At 36.4% G+C, this 17723-nt stretch overlaps 1 pseudogene; it reads right to left on the reverse strand.

The window, feature by feature from the left end:
* Nucleotides 1–15162: 15162 nt before the first annotated feature.
* Nucleotides 15163–17511, reverse strand: LOC101564276 (annotated as a pseudogene).
* Nucleotides 17512–17723: the final 212 nt, after the last annotated feature.

Below are 17723 nucleotides of genomic sequence, written 5' to 3' on the forward strand. Positions count from 1 at the left end.
GTAGTCCTAAAAGGGAAATGAAAAGCAGTCTACCCATATCTGGAAGACAAAGCAAGTGCAAGAAATCTTCAAATTTCTAGAAAAAGATGAGAAGACTCATTCAAGAGAGGACGTTACAAAGATTGGAGAAGAAATTCATGCATTGGAGTCTGAAAAACACTACATAACATGCATATGTGTGGAACATACTATTCATTTTAACTTTTTAATATTCTCTCCTAAATATAATTTTTATTTAGTTTATTGGTGCATTTTAGGTATACACAATAATCATATCCATCATAGGAAATTTGTACTTGTACATGATATAACTTGATTCTTCTTTTTTGACCATCCCTCTTCCCTCCTTTTTACCCCCTTCCTTCCTTACGTAAAAAGCTTTATTTCAATTTTTTCCTTCTTTTTTTCATGTTTTTCTTTTCCTTTCCTATCTTTCCCCTCCCCCTTCCTAGTTCCCTTCTCATTTTATCATTTTTATTGGAAAAAACATACAACTTGGGATGGATTTGAGGCAAATTGTGCCATAAGTAGATTTTTTTTAAAGTGACTAAACAGCATTTAAAAAGCAAGCAACAATAAAATAAAATGTTTCTGCTACAAGACCAGCAAGACACAAAAATAGTGTCTGAGTACCTGGACAACACACCTGTCTTGTAATAGTGCAACTTTTAAGTACTTATTGTTGATTGTCCATAGTCCATGCAGAGTTACAACTCCACACTTCAACAACATGCTAATGATTCCTAAGAGACTACTTTAAAAAAGGCATAACCCTGATGTTCCCTCATTTGATCAACTCCATCTAAGTTTAGATGTGCAAGGCCCCACCAAATAGCGGATTAAAGCACCTGAAAGCAGGAACAGGGACTGGCAGTTTGATCCCTGGGCCTGTCATGCAGGCCTCGCCCATGGGGCACGGTGAGCCAGCAATTGAGATTGGGTGTGGCGGTGCACTCCTGTAATCCTAGCACTTGGGAGGTTGTAAACAGGCAGATCACCATGAGTCTGATTTAGTAGTGAGACCCTGAACACCCTGTAGATCCTTCCCTAAAAATAAATAAACAAATAAATAAATAAAAGTAAGTTTAGATGTGCAGAAGGGCTTAGATACATGGAGAGTGACCCACATGCAACATGTTACTTGATCAGTTTAGGACAATGACAGTAAGATAAGGGAAGAAAACATGGAGAAATGAAGTCCTAACTATGACACACGCATATTTTTTTGACAGTCGGGGAACCCTTTTACAAATAAGTTACAAACGAAGAAAAGGCAAATAATTTTGTGCAAGAAATTTAACACATTCTGTACAGCATCTTCACTTTGCTGTCATCACTTGTACAAAGGCTTCGTAGTTTACTCGATCATCACCATGAAGGGTCTACGGGGTGTTCAGGGTCTCACAACTAGAGCAGACTCGTAGTGATCCGCCTGTTTACAGTCTCCCAAGAGCTGTGCAGGCTGGGGATCGAACCCCCGATATTTATTTATTTATTTATTTATTTATTTATTTATTTATTTATTGTATTTAGTACAGGCTGTCACTACATAGATCGGACTCTAGTGGTTCTCCTGTTTTCAACCTAGCAAGGGCTGGGATTACAGGCGTGTGATGCCACGCCATTGTCAATCAGTCTCAGCACGCCTCAGGGACAGGGCCAGCACAGCTCGCCGAGGATCGAACCCTGCTCTCTGCGCTCTGCCTAAGTAGGCACTTTAGTCCGCTGAGCTATCTGGCTGGCCCTGTGCCTTTCATTTTACTTGCTATCACTTTCAGAAATTTATGGAAGTCAACTGTACCGTTATCATCCCTGAGTCTGAGTGGAACGAGTGAGCTGAGCAGCTTGGTGTTTGCATCTCAGAAACCAGTAGTGCTTGCATGGCTGGCCAGCTGCACGAAGAGCAGACTGCAGAATTCAAAGAACCTTTTCCACTATTTGACAAAGATAGTGATGGAACCATAGCAACAAAGGAATTGGGAACTGTAATGAGGTCTCCTGGGCAGAATCCCACAGAAGCAGAGCTGCAGGACATGATTAATGAAGTAGATGCAGATGGTAATCATTTGATCCTTTTCTACGTATTTCACACTATCTGCTATATATTTTGGTCCTTATTTACACTTTCAGTTTCTCACAACACAGAAACGATGTGCTATTTACATGCGTGTCCAATTCCTTTCACTTAAGAGTGTGGTCTCAATTCTGGGGAGATGGCTCAATAGAATAGCGCTTCCCTGGCAAGTGCAAGGGCCACAGTTCAACCCCTAGTTCCACAAAAAAAAAAAAAAAAAAAAAAAAAAAAAAAAAGAAAAAAAAAAAGAGTGTGGTGTCAAGGTGCATTCATTTAGATAGAAAGGTCTCAGGCTTACCCATCCCACAGCAGAGCAGTATTCCATTGTATAAAAAACAAACCTCACATGTTCTTTATTCATTCATCAGTTGATGGGCATTTAGACTGTTTCCAAGATTTAGCTCTTAGAGACTGTGCTACGATAACTATGGCTGTGGATATGTTGCTGTGTTATGATGCCTTTAATTCTGTCAGAAAGATACGAGGAAAGACAACAGTGGAGTTGAATAGAACCTCTAGTTTTTTTTTTTTTTTTTTTTTTTTTGACTCTCCATACTGATTTCCAGTATATATTAGTTGCACCAGTATATACTCCCACAAACAGTGGAGAAGGGCCTCTTTTCCCCATAACCCTGCCAGCAGGTCTTATTGGTTGATTTCTTGATAATAGTCATTCTTTCTGGGATAAAATGAAATCTCAGCATTTTTTAAATTTGCGTTTCTTGAATGATCAGTGGTTTTCAACATTTTTTTTTCATATATTCATTGATCATTTGTGCTTGTTCATCTGGGATGTGTCTTTATTTTAGATGCCTGTTTTTGGATTGGGTCTTTAAATTTGTGAGGTCTTTTTTTTAGTTCTTTATATATTCTTGATAGTAGTCTTTTGTCTTAGGAACAGCTAGCAAACATTGGTCTCATACTGTGGGTTGTCTCTTCACTTCGTTGGTGATTTTTCTTGATGTATGAAAGCTTTTTAATAAGATGAGATCCCAGTTGTTGATTCTTTGTGGTGGTTTCTGTGCTATCAGCATTTTATTCATAAAGCCTTTGCCTACAGTAGTGTCTTAAGAGTTTTATCTGTTCTATCTTCAGCAAGTCATCTACTGTATATTGCTTCCATGATTATACTGCCTTCCAAAAGCCTTGTTTATGTGCACATGAGGTCTTTAGAGGACATCCTTAATTTAAACTGTAACACTTTTGCAGATAATTTCCAATGTTTTGTGATGTGTGTTGGTATAACATGCTAAAACTCAAATTTATAACTAGGCACAATCTATTGTAACTAGAGCAAACCCATGTGGGAAATTCTAAAAGACCACACAGAGATCTTGGATGGACACCATTACCCTTCTTTTGGTTCTGCCATTCTCTTTTACCTCTGGTCTGTAGCTCTGTCTCTCTCTGTATCTTGTATTTAGATTTTTCTCACTAAAAATAATGTTTTGTGTTTGATATTGCCCAGAAATGATTAAACATTGGAAATTTCCTGTAAAGGTGTTACAGATTAGATTAAGAATGTCCTCTAAGACCTCATGAGCACATGAGCAATTCTTTTCGAAGGTGATTCACTCATGAGAGTGATGTAGAGTAGATAGATGACTTGAGAATTATAAATAGTAGATAGTTATGAATTGGGGGCTTGTCATAAAGGTAAATCACTGGGCACACCTCTTGGAAAGGCATATCTGCCTCCCTGGCTCCTCCCTTGTCTCTGTTTCCTGGCCGCTGTATATGGGTGCTTTCCTCCACTCAGACCCTTTTGCCATGACCTCTTGTCTTAGATATGGTAGCAACTGTGGGGTAAAATATGTGAGCCAAACTGCATTTTTCTTCCTTGAGGTTGTGAGTGGTGGGTATTGTGTTCCAAACTGAGAATGTGACTAAGGCAGACAGAATCTGAAATAAAATATAAAGCATGGAAACAAGAATGCAGTTATGGTTATTGTGCCATTGTGAATTAAAAGTTAAGGCTCTTGTACATCTTCTGATCACTTCTTTCTTTGTATCAGAACAACTTTCTTTCCTTTCCTTTCCCTTCCTCTTCTCTTTCACTTCCTTTCCTTTTTTCTTCCCCTTCCTTCCTTTTCTTTCTCTTCCTTGCTATAGCATAGCACTCGTAGAGGTTTTCAGATTTTGTATGTATGCCAACAAGAAAAGGTACTAAATAGAAGTATAATTGAATGCATTGATTAGTGTTCTAGAGAGGAATAAAATCAATATAAGCATATGTGTAGTTATTCAAAGGGATTTGTTATTGGCACATTTTAGGTATACACAATAATTGTATCAGTTACAATGATTAGATAGCCTTACAGTCTCAGGTATGGAAACCACAACGGTTTTCTGTGAGATCAGAGGGAAAAAAATTGGAAATTGCAGCACAGTGATGAGCTGAAGAATATGGTAGTATTTGAAGGTTGAAGGCCTGGAAATATACTCCGTAGACTCTGCATTAGAAGGAAGAATAAAATGGAGACCAAAGTTCAAAGGAGCTCTTTTTTCTTTTTTCTTTTAAAGAGGATAAGAAAACTTAAAAAACAAAGACAGAAACAGAGTAACATATAACAATACATAGGGTACAGAATTTCAAGACAATAGTAAAAAATAAAAATAGTTGTTAGGTATTTTTATTGTCAAATCTGTTGCTCAGATTAATAGACACAGGTGTGTAAGACTGGTCAAATAATTAAACATTAATGCTTGCTTTCAATAAACCTTAATTTTTTTCTTGTCATTTTTACTTTTCCTTTTTTTTTTAGTTTATTTTAAACAGAGTTTAATTTATTTTTGTTTTTAGTCTTTAAGATAAAATAAAGACTTGGGCATAAAATAAAGATATATCATATTTAGGTTGAAATTCAACATGATAATTGTGGTCATTAGGTATATCTAAAATGTACACATTGAATTAATTTTAAAAAATTAAAATAATTAAAATGATACATAATTTCAAAACAAAATAGAAATGATTGTTATATTGCATATTGTTATCTTCAAAGTAGTTGTTCAGTTTACCAGATATAAGCAAGCAAAACTGATGAAAAATTAAGCTTTAAATGTTCCTTTCAACAAACCAATAGAAATTAGTAGTACAATTATCTTAGCTATCATATACATATATTTTTATCTTCCTTCTTTCTTTTCTCCTTTCCCATCCCCAATTGGTTTTTTCCTTTTGAGCAGTTTCTTTCCCTTTCACAATATCTATTGCAAGTTTTAGATTTTAACTTTCTCTTTCAGTTTCTTACACTAGAGAGACAATAATAACACATTGATTTTTTTCCCCTGTTTTATTCTGAAGAGGCTACAGTCCTATCGGTCGGGGCCACCACATTCAGAATGAGTCTCTCCCTACCAGTTTGTGGGCCAACATGTCATTCATGTACTGATTCATCCAGAACTTTTAGAATATGTTAAGCAATTCTTACGACAAATTGACACATCACAATTAACAATCACACTGAACTTTCAAAAATAAGAAATCTGTTCTGAGAAACCTGTCTAGTCTTAGCAAGTCTGAACTGTTCTTTCCTGTTTTGACTATGTGTAGTCATGTTGCTCCCTCCTCTCGATCTTCCCTCCAGACAAGATAACACCTCATGGTGCAGAAAGTTTAAGTCCATGAGACTAAAAACAGCAGTAAGGAGTTTTCTAGGCTTCCTCTGGTGCTTAGCAAGGTGGACTTCCAGGAACCACAATGCAGCACACAAAGCCATTTTGAGAGCATCGTGAGGGAGAAGTCAGAGGGTTTATATTTTGAATAGCATAAAATAGCATCCTGACTGGATGCTCACATCCTCGTGAGGTGTTTCCATGCTAACCTAATGATGTGTAATGCTTTGCATGCAGTGCAGTGCACCTTATTCCCCCCTTTAAGCCTGGATAAGAAGTTGGCCAAGTGAGGGAAAGTAGACCATTGTACATAGGGAGTTGGGTGGGGAGTGTAGGGAGGCAAGCATATCAATTTTGTTGAGAGCTGAGGAATAGCCTCTCCTATTCTTCTTATCTCCTTTTCATTTTCTGGAGCTCTTTTGCTCATACCCTCTAAATTTAAATCTCTCAGGCTCAAGTAATGTAAATCACCCTCCTATTTCCTGGAATTGTTTACTTTCAGTTTATGTCATAGGAATGGTAGAGAAGGCTGGTCTGGAGGGCAGGTGCTGTATTTAATTTGTGTTTTCCCCATCTAGTTATTTCTCTACTATGAACTCCTTTGCATCTTAGTTTTACATTGAATGACTGCTGTGGTTTGTGTCTAGTTGTCCCCTCAAAGCATCATGTAATCATAGGTGGGGCTTTCTCAGAGGTGGTTGCACCTGGAATGTGAGATTGATTCATGGTACAATGCTCAGATTGAGGATGATGGGATTAAATGTGGGTGATTACTAAATCAGTCTACTGATTGCTTTGGAACTGTCCTGGGTAGAACATAAGGGACAAAAAGGGTTGTTTCTTTTCCCTTCTTTAATTCCTTTCGTTGTCTTTTGCTTGTTCCAAGCTTGTTCTCTTCTAAATTGCTCTTCTGCCAAGCCATGCTTCCTCAGAACCAGCTGATTATGGACAGAAATAAAATGAGATTAGTAAGCCTTAACTCTCTTTAAGTATGTATTTCTATACTTTGCCTAAGACAGATTTTGAGGAAGATAAATGGAATATTTTCCTGACTGTGTTGTTCAGGAGCATTTGGGAATTACTTGTGGGAGAAGTTTAGAAAAGTTTGGAGATGCTGGCTGAAAAAGATGAGATGGAACATCTTAGCTGGTACTTCCAGGGAGATTCTAGGCAGATCTAAGACCGGAATACTAAGAGGAATGAGGCCAGTAAAAATCAGGCTTAGGAGATTTTGGCTGAGAAGGACTATACTGACTGTTAGACTCCAGAATATGTTTGTTATAACTTGACAGAAAGTTTGCCTGAATTTTTCTCATATTCAAAGACTTTGTTGAGATTGAAATTAAGGACAGAGGATTGATTTATCTTGCAGAAGATATTTCAAGACAGTCTAACGTTGAGGTAGTGGCATGGATACTATTGAGGATTTTTAGCCAGATTTCTATTGAGAATCAAGAGCAAAAGCCCTGCAGAATGATTCAAAACATTGTGAGTTTGGCTAGAAAGAAATCTCCATAAAGTTTCAGCCTGAAAAGATGGAAGAAAGGATAAATTGGTCATTAAAATACTAGGAAAGAAAAGCCACTACAGAAAAAGACATTTTTTTTAAAAGGGGAACCAGGGAGATAGCTCAGTATAATAAGCACTTGCCTGGCAAGCTCAAGGGTCTGAGTTCAATCCCTCATTCTGAAAAAAAAAGTAATAAATGAAAACAAGAGACAAGAAAAAATGTCACAGGACTGTCCTACTACAATGCTGTATATAGTTAGTTTTCTAAACTTCTGTGTAAAATTTGTAATTGTTTAGTCCTATTTTTTTAACTTTTTTTAAAAAAAATTCTTTATATTCTGTAGGGACTTAAAGGTTAGTATATCAATACTTGATAGAAAATACTTGTTCCATGTTATGCCTAAGATGTTTGATATTCAGACAGATAGTGAGGTTAAGCTCAACTGCCTATGTTGTAGGGTAATAAGCTTCTTTTCTGGAGGGTTAACAACCTCAGTTTGCAGACTAAAAATTAAACAAACAGAAGGGCTGTGAGGACAGCCAACACTTTGACCCTAGCCTTTCAAGGTCAGTGAAGACTCAGGACATAGGAGAACTTGTACTGTAACATCATGTAACTCAGTTGTGTCCCAAATTCTCTGATCAACGAGATTATGGGGCCACAGAGCAACATGATCGATGTTGTAGAGTGTGCGTAAGGAGAGTTACATAGAGAGAAAATCTCTCAGGCTTTCACAAAGAGCAAATTGGTCAAACAATGTCCGTGACTCATCCACATGGCTGACACTGACAAAGGATCTACAAACTGCGGTACAGGGTTTTAAGATTAAATTGTGAGGAGATTTGACTGACCTTATCAGATACAAAAGCTACATTTCTTGTTATATAGATTTTGCTTTATCTTGGTCTTAACCATCCAGGTGAAAGTATAAAAACAAAGTATTAAAAGTAAAGCCATATTAGTATGCTGAACTGTAAAAGGCTCAAGTCAACAATTTTGGACATTGGCAGTCTTACGGAAAACCCACTACCATTATGGACTACTGGACTATATTGGAATATTTTGCTGAATTCACACATCTATAATATTTAAATGACAATGAATACCCTTCTCTGACAAAACTAAATAAAAAAGGGATACAAATTAACAACCATTTTCTATCTGTATATTCAAAATAGTTAGGATAGATATATAGCTACATTCTCTTAAATCGATGAATAGAAAGATTTGTTCTAGTAGTGTTTGTAGACTACTACAGATATCATGTCTGTATCTTGTACAATTAATAAGCACTAAGACAAAAATATGCAACGTATTAATTATTGAAACTTTTACAAAAAAAGAAAGATAATAGTCTGAGCAACAAATTTGATGTTAATAATATGTAATGTAATAGCGACTATTAATTTTCTGTTCTTGTTTTGAAATTCTGTGTCACTTTTGTTGTCTTATGGTGCCTTTTTTGTCTTCAAAAAAATAACATTAGTACAATTAAGTAAATTCTAGAAGCTCTACTATTAATTTTTAAATAAAGAGGATATATGCTTGTGTATTTCAAAATAAAGAAAGAAAGAAAAGACTACAGAAAAGTTGGCCTGAAGTCATAACAAGAACCAGAAATAGTCCATCCTTTGCAACCTCATATTTGCAAAGGTGAAAGAACTTGTTTTGAGAAGAGATTCCCAGAGCTGCATATTCCAGAGTGGTGGTGGTTTCTCTACAGAACTTGGTATATAGTCACTAAGCCCCTACAACCAAGAGAGAAGAAAGCCTCATTTCCACTCCAGCTGTGAATAGAGCTTGGCATCATTTATGCAGAGCTGGTCTTAGGCACATGCAGAATGCAAGAATTGTGGGGTCAGAAAAGTTTCCACTCAGATTTCAGAAGAAGGCCTGGAGTCCAGCAAGTGTGCCCCTGAGAAGACAGAGTGTTAAACTGCGAGTGTGAACACAAAGGTGTAATGGAGACCTGAGAAGTTTGGAGAATCCAGGAACATGTATCATCTGAGGAAAATTGCAAGGAAGGAGCAGAGATATCCCAAGAGAGAAGCCATGGGAGCTACAAACACCAGAAGTGCTACACAAGTGGTGCCACCGAAGCCCTTTGGAGTTGACATATTGCCACAAATTGCTTTGTAATCTGAGCATGAAACTGCAGGACTTAATGATTTTTCCTGATAAATTTTGGACTTGCTTTGGTCACATTTCTTTGTATTCTTCTATTTGTAAATTTTGGAATGGTAATGTTTATCTTGTGCAATTGTGTGTTGGAAGTGTTTAACTTTTTTGCTTTTTCATTTGTACAAGGGCTTGTAGCTAATAGTTTGCCTTAAATCTTAGAAGAGACTTGGGGCATGGACTTTTTAGCAATGCTGAAACTGTTAGGACTTTGGCAACTCTCAGAGGTGGACTAAATATATTTTTTAAAAAGGGATGTGAATTAGACTTTGGAAGATAACAGACAGACTGTTTGGCTTGTGTGGAGATGTCCTCCTAAAGCCTCATGCAATCATACGCGGGGCTTTTCCAGAGGTGGCTGAATCTAGGATGTGCAATTGATTCATGGTACAATGTTAGGGTTAGGGATGCTAGGATTAAGGGCAGAGAATTGCCAAATCAGTCCACTGATTGGCGTGGCACTGCTCTAATCGAGGTAGTCTGGATGCAATAGAAGAGAAAGAAAGAAGCTAGTCTTCCTTTTTCTTGCTTTCTTATGCTTGCCATGAACTGGTTCTTTTTTCATTGCACTTCTGTCAAGCCACTCTGCTTGGAAACCAGTCTGATAGGGATGGAAACCTCTACAATCTATGACTACATAAATCTTTGTCCCTTTAAATTTTAGTGTAGAGCATTTTGTCTCAGGAATGAGAAAAAAGTAACTAAGGCTATTTATTCAGTGCCTTGAACTGCAGTTTTATTTTTGGCATAGTTCTTGCATTTCTAGATTTCATTCTCTTTAGAATCAAGACAAAGACACAATTGTTTCGACTGTCAAAGATCAAATTCAGTGCTTGGTAAAGATGATTCAATGGGTTGATGAAAGGGAAATAACAGATAAATGAAAATATGAGTAAAACATTAGGAAGATTTATAGCATTTGATAATGTCACTGTTCTCTTATATTTTCATATTACATGAAAACATCAGGTCATTCACAAGAATCAAGAAGATTTTCCAAGTGTCTTTCTGTAGACATCTGGTCAATCATAGTATAGATTGAACATATGTAATACAGAACCTGAAATTTGAAATGTTCCAAAATTTAAAATGGTTTAAGCATTATCATAATAGCACAGTGGAAAAATCCACACTTGACCTCATGAAATTTATCACTAAAAATACTTAATAAAACTAACCTCAAATGTATAAAAAACAAAAATGAATTTCAGGCTTAGATTTAGGTCTCATCCTCAAGATATCTCATAATATGTATGGAAATATTTTAAAATATATAAAACCAAAATATAAAAAATTTCTATTCAAACATTTTGGATTGAGCTACTCAAGCTGTACTCCAGTGGAGACAGTGACACGAAGATGTCTACATGGCTATGTCTTCTAAAATTTCTAATTCTTTTGTAGATTTTACGCACTGTAAACTAAGAGCCAATGATGACCAATATTGATTGATGGGCAGAAACAGATATGATGGCAGATGTTTGACACAATTAATGCAATCTTTATACTAATTCTAGATGGAGGATTCTAGAGTATCAATTTCAAGGATGAATAAATTGCAAATTATGAGAAGTTGTGTGGCTTATATGCAAGAAGTGTTACCTATTTATTGCAGAATCCTGAAACCTTTAACCAATCATAGTAAGTACTACTCCATGGTACAGGGCTTGTTATTTTTGTTATACTGTTGCATTTCTCTAAGACTAGATATAGAAATCTATTTTAATAAAGAGGAGAAAAATGTATGCTATTCTCAGAAAAACATTTGAAAGGACTTATTAAATATAAAGATTAAAAAAGCTTTTTATTGATAAAGATGTATTCAATTTTGTGGTAAAAGAATGAAAATAATTTTAGGGATAAACATATGTCAGAGAAGAAGTCATCCTACTGAACAATAAATTCCTCTATTTCATTACAAATAGATCCCTTAAAATAAGACGTTAGAAAGGAATTTCTGTAGGAGTGGTTTTATTTTGCTTCTTCAAACATGAGTGATGTTAGAAGATTACATGCTGTATATGTTTTATATTCAATATCTGTGTGCACATTCTAAATATAGCACTAAATACAAGGATAGTTATTTTTAACAATAACAATAAATTCCTTCTTACATGAAAAAATCCATTTTTTGAGGAGGTTTACATTCATAATATTTCTCATTTTTAGTATTCCTTTTTTTAAACAAAATTTTATTTCTGGACTCAGTTTAGGTCTGGGAAATTATTAGTTCTTATTTAGTTCTGTATATTGTCTTTACCTGTCATTTGGGGCATGACATGGTCCCTTGCTATTATTGTCTTTGGGGGTAAATTCATACATAGCCTGTATATTCAGTGGGGGAAATTTAAAAATATTAATGAAAAAGATTGTATCTCCAATATAAAACTGTTTAAATAGATTTTTGGAGCTACTTACTCTGTTTTTAACAATTATCAGTAAGAATCAATTGAATGAAGTGAAAAGATGGTAAGCTTAATAATCAGACTTACTTGAAATCTAATCTCTAGGTAATTTATGAAACTCTAGATTTTATTCTTCTCTGTGTGATATATAATTCCATGAAGTTATATGAGATTATATAGGTAAAGTTCCTGCTTGGTGAGCACTTCATACTTTCATTTCCCTTTTTGTTTCTGTGAGTCTTTCTTTTTCTATTCAAAAGTAGAATACTGGTAAACTATAAAAGCATTTTGGACTAAAGTTCAAGCCTGATTGTTATTACTTGGTAAACACATTTCTTCTTTTGAGTTCTTACAATAGGGAGACTCTATGATATTTACACATATGGGTCTGGTTTACTTCACTAATGAGTATATCTTCAAGTGGCATCCACTTAAATATAAAAGCTTTGAGTTTATCATTCTTTATAGCTGAGTAATACTCCACTGTATAAAAATACCACATCTTTTTCATCCATTCCTCAGGTAACAGGCATCTTGGTTGTTTCCAAGATTTGGCTATCACAAATTGTGCTGCTATAAACATAGGTACACATATATCACTATGATGTGACATTTTCAGTTCCTCCAGGAAAATTCCCAGTAGTGGAATAGCTGGTTTGAATGTGGTACAAGGTTTCAGGATAAATCCTGAGGGGATTTGACTGACCTTATCAGATACAAAACTTACATTTCTTATTATATAGGTCTTGTTTATCTTGGTCTTAACCATCCAGTAGAAAAGTATAAAAATGAGGTATAAGAAGTAAAGCCATATTAATATGCTGGGCTGTAAAAGGCTCAAGTCAACAACTTCTGACATTGCTAGTCCTATGGATAACCCACTACCATTATGGACTACTGGACTATATTGGATTATTTTGCTGAATTCACAAACCTACAATATTTAAATGGCAATGGAATACCCATCTCTGATAAAACTAAACAAAAAAGGGAATATAAATGAAGGGGATATATTTTCTGTATATACAAAATAGTTAGGATAGATATACAGCTACTTTCTCTTAATTCAGTGAGAAGAAAGATTTGTACTAAAGGTGTTTGTGGACAGGATATCATGTCTGCATCTTGTACTATGAATAACCACTATGACGACAACAACATGCCACGCATTAATTATTGAAACTTCCCTACTAATCAGTTTTGAAGCTGTCTCATTGTTATTTGTTTCTCAATAAAATTAAGAAAAAATAAATACATACATACATACATACATACATACATACATACATACATTGGTTACTCTTGCTAATCCAAGCCCACATATAGCCTTATGAAATCCTGTCAGGGGTCTGTGGAGGATGACATCCACATTGCATGGACAGTTCAGGAAACTGGAACCCAGCCAGTGTTATAAATTGCAAATCCACGTACAATTCAAAAAGGATGGAAACTATATGGCATTTTGGGAGTGATTTTCAAAGCACAGGGTTTGGAGTTATTTTGGTAGATTAAATATTTTCCTTGAAACATTTACTTTAGAAGAGTAAGACTTGATTATGAAATATCAATGGTTTTAGATGTAGAAATATCTGAGCATAAATCATACACTTCAGGTTCATGAGAAAATAATCAGAAGAACAACTGATGTGGTATTCTTTAAAGCCTGATATTGGGGCAAAGAGAGACATTACAATAGTTTATTGTTCATAGAATAATATATTCTTGTAGCATTGTTTTGGAATGCAGGCTTCGTCCAGAGTTGATTGCTGTTTGGCAAGACACCAAAATAATGCCTCTGATGAAGGAAATTTATACAAATGTAAACTGTTTTTTTTACCTTCTAGTAGTAAATGTCTCCTTTACTTCAAATCAAACAGGTAGTTTTGCAATTGTATGGCAGACAAACATCCAAGGTAGAAGCTCTGTGTCAGAAATGGTTGTGATTGTCCACAGCAGTGAAACTTAATCTTTTGAAACGCAGACACCTTTAACCAACTTGGTAGAAAAAATGAAGCGCTATGTGATGAATGTGGAACCTCTCCCAATAACTAAATGTCCCGCCACCATGGAATTCATGATAGTTACAGGCAGCAGCCTCAGTGGTTTTTCTTTTCAGGAACAACTTTTTTCTTTAATTTTTTTTAAATTCAAAAAAAAAAAAAAACAAAACTGTGTTCTAGAAATTGCAGTGATTTAATCGGTAACAAATTCGTGTATTTTTATTTTTTTTAAATATGATTTAATTATCACACTCCTGGCACACTTCATTTGCATGGAATTCTACACCATACATACTAATTGTAAAGTTATTAATCCCCATTCCGGGGGGAAAACTACTAATAATTTTTACTGAAATCTAACCAAACTTTAAGTCTATTGTGACAAGATTATAAATGATACATAAAATACTATTTTAACATTTGGCCACCAACTAAGAAAATTGTTTAGAACTGGCCAAATAGCTCGGTGGATTTAAAGCACCTGTAAGCAGGCGCAGAGGCTGGGAGTTCCATCCCCGAGGCCTGCTGTGCTGGCCCTGTCCCCGGGGTGCACTGAGATGGCAATTAAGACTGGGTATGGTGGTGCATGCCTGTAGTCCCAGCTCTCGGGAGGCTGTGAACAGGTGGATCACTACTAAGTATGATCTAGTAGTGAGACCTAAACACCTTGTAGACCCTTCCTTAAAATAAAAATTAAAAAAATAATAAAAAGAAAGAAAGAAAAAAGAAAAAGAAAGAAAGAAGGAAAATGGTTTGTGTATACAAATTGCAATTTTGCTTTTTTTTGGGGGGGTGGTGGTACCAGGGATCAAACTCTGGACCTTGTGCTTACTAGGCAAGCATTTATTCCACTGAGCTATCTCCCCAGTTCTGAAACATTTTTGGTAATTTTTAAAATGTAATATATTCTACCCTCCTATGGGCCTCAGAATTAAAGTGTAATGAACAGGAAAGAAACAGAAAAGAATGCAGCTGACCACTAAGGCAGAACATCTTGACAGTAGAATATATAATTCATCATCAAGTGCAGAATTTCATAGGGACAACAATGTGATAGGCTGTTTCAGTTATACAGGTGAAGTGGGTTTTACAATTGCCAGTTGCAATAAATGCACCAGATAAACCTCCTAAGTTGGAACTACATGGCACTGCCTTAAGTTCTCTAAGCTACAACTGTGCATAATTTCAAAATGGTTTTATAAATTTATTTTTTAAAAGTATAACATGAGGAAGGTGTTAAAAGTGGAGTGACAGCTCAGTGGAATAAGTCTTCCAGATTTTGTTAGGGATGAAGGGGGTGATACTCAGAACCCTTCACCAGAATCCCCCAGCTTAATCATAAAATATGATCATTAAATATGAGCTTTGTGGATGTAGTTAGTCAATGACACTAGCTTGATGGACCTTTGTTTCTGCACAAAATCCCATTGAGTTATCTTGTCCCCTTGGCTGATGAAGAACTGTTAGGCGAGGAGTGATCCAGGGAGTGATCCGGGTTGAAGTTCTTCAAGCGACTGACCAATCAATCAGGTGGAGGACCGGCAGCAGCCTTGAGGCCCTCACACTTGCCAAATATTACAAGCATTGCGCTTGCATTGTGCTGGGTAAGAATCACTGAGAACTCCACCTCTTCTCCTGCCTGTAGCTCCATGCCCTCCTCAACTTCTCTTACATGGAAAAAGAGCCACTGCTGCCTCCTACTTCATAGTTAATGAAATTGATCTTTCACACACTCCACTATAGTCCTATGCAGGGGTGTGAAGTTGTGGGCCAGTCTGTGCATTTTGGCTCAGGACACACAATGGGAACTTAACACTCTCTCCCATCTATAAGCATCCCTACTGTTGGCCAGCAGAGCTATGACAAAGGAATACACCTCACCTTTCATATCCCCCTCTTCCACAATCTGAATCATTCCTGGATACTCAGTCTGAGTTGGGTCAACACTTCTCATAGGGTGAATGACTTTACCAGAATAGATGGTGGGATCTGCCCCCTGAATAATACCATGCACTGAATTTTGTTACTTTATCAGCACTGACTTTGTTGCCTTTGCCTTTGGACAAGCTGTATTCAACCAGGTCTGCAACTTCCAGGCCATTAACATCACCAGAGAATTCACTGTAATGGAAAAAGATTTCCTTTTCACTATTGGCTGTCTCAATAAATACCATACTATCTTTCAGAGTTTCCACGTAACCTAAGAGCTTCTTAGAATTGAAATTATGACCCAAAGTCACACACAAATTGCAATCTGCTGCCCAGGGTTGTTTGTCAGTAATACTAAGTTCAACCTTATCTCCTATCTGAGAAGAAGTACATTGTTCCACATCCTTGGCCTGAAAAATCAACAGTCAGCTTCACTCCCCAGTCATCACCAATGATGATGCCATCCTAAGCTTCCTCCTTTGGTTTTACTGGGGCTAGTGTTTTAGGATTGGAAAAAGTTACTTCTTTTTCTACAGTGCTCAGAAAACAATTTTCTCAATGAGAATGGAATGAAACCATGTCTTTGGGAAGTTTTTAAGTTCTAATTGCATGATTTCCTTGGGCAGAAAGTATAAGAGGAACCACAGTGAACTCTGCTTCATCTGCAATATGGAGCCAACCAACTCCCATCCAGAATTTACTAAAGTGGAAGAAAATCCAAGTCAGATCCACTGACTTACTGAAACCAAACCCATTTCTCATGGCAGTGATTACACACATTTCTCTAGCTTCACTGATGGTCTGAAATGCATTTGATAGAACTCCTATATTGGTTGCTCATTCTGATTTGCCAGATTGCTCGGTTGAAATATTAAAGCTAACATGGTCATCTTTGAGCAGGATCCCCTTGTATTTTGTATCTTTATCTCCAAAACAACATTCTTTAAGAATCACAAAATCAGCTTTGATTCATCCCTGCAGTAGGTCATTCTGGTTTTTACTGGGTAATTTAGGGATAACGTCCATTTTAGTAGCTTCAAACATTCAATGGTGATATCTTTAAAAATGACTATTCCTTGAGGCAATAATCTAACATCCATTGCAACTTCTTTACCATTTTTGTCCTTGATTGTGAATTCCACATCACCTCTGGGCTGCAAGCCTTCCAGGTTACCTTTAAACTCACCGTAGTGGAAGATTATCTGTTACCAAATCATCTCTTCCAATAAGGCCAAATGCCTCCATTATGTCACAAACTATCCCTTGACAGTGGACTTGTTTCTTTTTCAACAACATTATGTTAGGAGGCCTTGCAGCACCAGTATGTTTATTGTCATCAATGACATAGTCTATTTCATCAGCAGTTTTTAGCTTAACATTTGCTTCAACATCTTCAGGGGTGTAAGTCAGGTCAAACACCTCCCCATTATGTTAGTAGCATGCACTCCTGTTGGACTCCGATGGAGCAGCTGGAGATTTACTCTCTAAGTTTCAAAGAACAGTTCATACAACTTGCCCATTTATTCATTCTTCAGGGTGGATTTCTGGTCTTATCTTCACTAGCTTAATAACAATTTGTTTGCCAGTCCACCTATAAGATGATACTTCAAATTCAGCATCACCTTCTACTTTTAAGTTCTGCAGGTTGCCATTATATTATGAGCAGTGGAAGAAAAGTTTAGCTTGGAAATTAAGAGGTGAACAGTTATTCAGTAACCCAGTTTCATGAAGTGCTGCTGAAGTACCACTGGGGGACCCATTATGTCTCTTGTGGAGAAGGTGTGGATTGAAGTTCATCTCACAGAGATACACAAATATTGCACTTTCAGTAGTATTAGAGGGTTCTTCTTTTTCAGCACAAAGTTCAAAGGGTGAAAGTTGTTAGTATTTAAAAAGGTGAGAAGAATGGTCTACCAAGCTAATAAAGAATACAACTGCTGCTGCACTGGGCAACTTCAATACAGCACTGAAGAAAAGAAAACCTACTAACAGTGCTGGGAAATGCTCTA

This window comes from Octodon degus, unplaced genomic scaffold (genome assembly GCF_000260255.1).
Source record: "Octodon degus isolate 3935 unplaced genomic scaffold, OctDeg1.0 scaffold00022, whole genome shotgun sequence".
NCBI classification, from domain to species: domain Eukaryota; kingdom Metazoa; phylum Chordata; class Mammalia; order Rodentia; family Octodontidae; genus Octodon; species Octodon degus.